Source organism: Lactuca sativa, chromosome 8 (genome assembly GCF_002870075.4).
Source record: "Lactuca sativa cultivar Salinas chromosome 8, Lsat_Salinas_v11, whole genome shotgun sequence".
In the NCBI taxonomy this organism is placed as follows: Eukaryota; Viridiplantae; Streptophyta; class Magnoliopsida; order Asterales; family Asteraceae; genus Lactuca; species Lactuca sativa.
This window is the reverse complement of record NC_056630.2, coordinates 295660400-295664875: the sequence shown is the minus strand read 5'-3', so window position 1 is coordinate 295664875 and position 4476 is coordinate 295660400.

Genomic DNA, 4476 nt, shown 5'->3' with positions numbered 1-4476 from the left:
CTTTGATCAAGCTCACAAGCGGGGAATCCACAGCTATTTTCATACATATTGCGGGGGTCGAAGACCCATCCGATTTACGGCTCAAAGCATCCACAACCACATTTGCTTTGCCAGGGTGGTAAAGAATCTCGCAATCATAGTCCTTGACCACATCTAGCCACCTGCGCTGCCTCATGTTCAAGTTCGGTTGATCCATGATGTGTCTCAAGCTCTTATGATACGTGTAAATGGTACAACGAACCCCATAAGGTAATGTCTCCATGTCTTGGGAGCGAACACCACCACCCCCAGCTCCAAATCGTGCGTAGGGTATCGTGTCTCATGCGGTTTCAGCTATCGCGATGTGTAGGCTATCACCCGTCCTCTCTGCATGATGACCACCCCTAACCCGGTAATAGAGGCATCACAGAACACCACAAAATCCTCAACTCCCTCCGGGAGTGTCAGGACTGGCGCCTCACACAAACGCTGACGGAGGGTCTCAAACGCCCTCTGCTGCTCGGGACCCCTTCGGAACTCTACCCCTTTCTTTGTCAGGCGTGTGAGGGGTACTGCAATCTTAGATAAATCACGTATGAATCTCCAGTAGTTTCCTGCCAATCCCAAAAAGCTCCTAATATCTGAGGGGGATTTTGGAACCTCCCACTGCATAACCGCCTTGATTTTGGCCGGATCAACCAATATCCCTTCTTGGTTGATGAGATGTCCAAGGAATTGGACCTCTCGTAGCCAAAACTCATACTTCAAGAACTTTGCGTACAGTCGTTCTCGCCTCAGGACCCCCAATAGCTCTCGCAGATGCTCCTCATGCTGTTCTCGGGTCTTGGAATACACCAAGATATCATCTATAAACACTATGACCGAGCAGTCAAGCATCGGTCTGCAGACCCGATTCATCAGGTCCATAAACACTACTGGCACGTTGGTGAGCCAAAACGGCATCACCACAAACTCGTAATGTCCATAACGAGTTCGGAATGCTGTCTTCACCACGTCCTCCTCCCTGTCCCTGACTTGGTGGTACCTGGACCTCAAATCTATCTTGGAAACCCAATATGCGCCCTGCAGCTGATCAAAGAGGTCGTCTATCCTCGGGAGTGGGTAACGGTTCTTCACCGTTAGCTTGTTCAACTCCCAGTAATCAATGCACATCTGGTGTGAACCGTCCTTCTTCCGGACGAAAAGAATCGGCGCTCCCTATGGAGAATTGCTAGGTCGAATGAACTACTTGCCCAAGAGTTTCTGCAGCTGCGACGACAGTTCTTGCATCTCAGGCGGCGCCAATCGGTACGGAGCCCTAGCGATAGGGGCCGCACCTGGCACCAGGTCGATCCTGAACTCTACCTGCCTCTCCGTAGGTATCCCTGGCAACTCCTCTGGAAACACATCTATGAACTCCCTGACCACTGATATATCGGCGACCGAATTCTAGTCCCTCACTCGTGTATCTACCACGTACGCTAGACAACTCATACACCCATGCTGAATGTACTGCCGAGCCCTGGCAGCTGAACAAAAACCTGAGCCTACTCTGGTGCCCTCACCGTATATAACTAGTTCTCCCCCATTTAGGGTTCGAACTACCACTCGCTGGCCCTCACAATCAATCATATCACCGAACTTACTGAGCCAGTCCATTCCCACAAGCACACACACCTCCCCCATACGAATCGAAATCAAGTGTATTGGAAAAGACACCCCGAAAATCTCCAAGTTGCATCCTCGATAAACTGAAGAAGTAGACACACCATGTTCGTTGGCGATAGATAATCGCAACAGACACTCCAATTCGCCCACAGGCGTACTGAACTTCCTACTAAAAGACTGAGACACGAAGAACCGACTCTCCCCCGAGTCAAATAAGACCAAAGAAGGAAAAGAGTTCACCAAGAACGTACCTAATGACAGGTACAACAGATAAGCGTACAATAAATAAATAATACGAGATAAGGATAGAAACATACCAGCAACCACATCCGACGCCGCTCTAGCCTCCTCAGCCGTGAGTTGGAAGGCACAACCCTGAGCCTTCGGAGGCTCAGTCCTAATTGATCTCTCGTCCGTAATCCTCAGAGTAGCCGGCGCTGCAGTCTACACCGGCTTAGCGGCAAGTAACGGACAGTTGGCCTTCAGATGACCAACCTGATCACAATGGTAACATAGCTTCATACTCGATATCGGGGCAGCCTAGCGACAATCCTTCGCATAGTGCCCCTCCTTGCCACACCTATGGCACCCACTGCTGGCTCGACAAATTCCGGAATGAACCTTGCCACACTTCCCACACTGACGGTTCTGATGACTCCCTGTCCTCAAATCAACGGTCTTCGGCCGCTTCGGTGCCGGCTGCGACTGTGCCGGGGCTGACCGTTGCTCCCTCAGCTGCAACTCAATCTCTAACTCCCGCCACCTGGCGGCCTCCTGCAACTCCATTAGAGTATCACATCGCTGGGTAGATACAAACTGTCAGATATCAGTCTTGAGCATACTCAAATAACGGGTCATCTGAGACTTCTCAGAAGTAAACTCTGGGCAGAACATTGCCCGTTCAGTGAACATACAGGTGATCTCTGTCACCGACTCTCCATCCTACCTCAAGCTCAGAAACTCCTGTGCCAAACGTTCCCGCTCAACCTTCAGAATGTAACGAGCGCGGAACATATTCCTGAACTACTCCCAAGTAACAGCAACTCTCTGATCATCAGTGTAAGTCCCCGTCGCAAGTCTCCACCAGTCCTTGGCTCCGGACCTAAGCAGGTTCAGAGCACACCTGACCTTTTGGTCAGTAGGACACGAGCAGGTGAAGAAACACCCCTCCACATCTGAAATCCATCTCATAGCCTTGTGGGATCCTGTGTCCCATCAAAAGTAGGGGACTTCTTGTTGTCGAAGTCCCGGTACTGAAAACCCCTACATACTCCTACCCCTGCCGTAGTTACAGCTCATGCAGCTGCTGCGGCGGCTGTCTCTATGAGGGTTGCATAACCCTCATCAAATACTCCACCATGGTAGTCTTAATCGACCCGAACATTTCCGGCGATTCGGCCCGGAACAACGCAGCAACCTCGTCATGTAGCATTGCTCGGATCCTGACATCCATATCATCTGGCCTCATTTGGCCGAACGTCTCGAGTGCTTCCAGCTCCCCCTATCCGCCCTCTCCTGATCCTGATCCTGAACTAGATCCAGTTCATCACCATTCTGAAACACAACGCAAGGTATCAGATAACTCATACACAACAACTGGGGACCAACCCCCAACAAAACCCTGGGAGTTGTTTCTTCCTTGTCAGACGTATGGTTCCTATGCTTTCAGTAGTACGGGCCCATACTACATTCCACACCTACCTATATTTGTTCCAAGTATCACCACAACGCCCTAACAGTACATATAATCATATCAAGCACTCAAACCTCATTCCTAAAGGAAATGCTAAATGAATCGAAGTCGGCAGACTCATCCCAACAACCTACCCACTCAAGAAACTTCCACCAACCCTGCAGCACTAGTGTATGCTAGCCATACATAATGTTGGACCCGATAGACTTTCGAATATTCAATTCTTCCCTAAGCTCCAAATCAAACAAGAATAGAACATAAGGCTAAATCAGACATTCTCAGGCTATACGGTCTTAATTATGTATAACCGTGATGCATACATTAAATCACTACAGTAATGATGTCAATTTCATATAAGGAAAACCCTAGGCTAGCAGGCACCACGTAATCAGGTAATTTTATCATGTAATTCCTAAAGATCCCTATCCTAGTACTAGCATGCTGTTCTAACATATCACATAATCAAATAACTGTATGTTATTTTGGGGTTTGCTTACTGGCTCCGGCTGATCGTATACCCTGCATCCTTCTTTATTTATTTTGAAAACCAATTTCTTAATACATTTTTGAAAATCATTACTTGATTTGAGACTGGATTCACACGAATGTTCCTCCAATTCACTCAAACGAAGGCTCTGATACCAACTTGTAGCATCCAAAATTCAAACAAATTTAAACTTTTAAAAACATGTCAAGTTCATCAAAACATTACAACTTTGTTTTCAAAACAATCATTATCAGAATCTTTCCCAGAGACATAACATAATAGGAGGAGCTGTACGATCATGCCTTGGCCTTGCCGCGATACCCTGACGTACCTGAAACAAGAAACTAAAACTGTAAGCACGAAATCTTAGTGAGTTACCCCCAAAATACCAACACACATACAGTCCCCATAACGATATAAGCAATATCATAACATAACAACTGAACAGAACAGCACATAACGGGTCCACAGCCCTACCGACTGTAATACCCCCGAGCCCACAACACGAGTCTCCCTTAGCCCATAATTGGAATGCTCCTAGGGTTTGTTGGCTACTGCACGAAGCAGTACAACCTCAACCCATTCCATGTAACAAACACATAATTCACAAGAAACGAGCATGCAATAATCATCTAACATCACAAGTAGT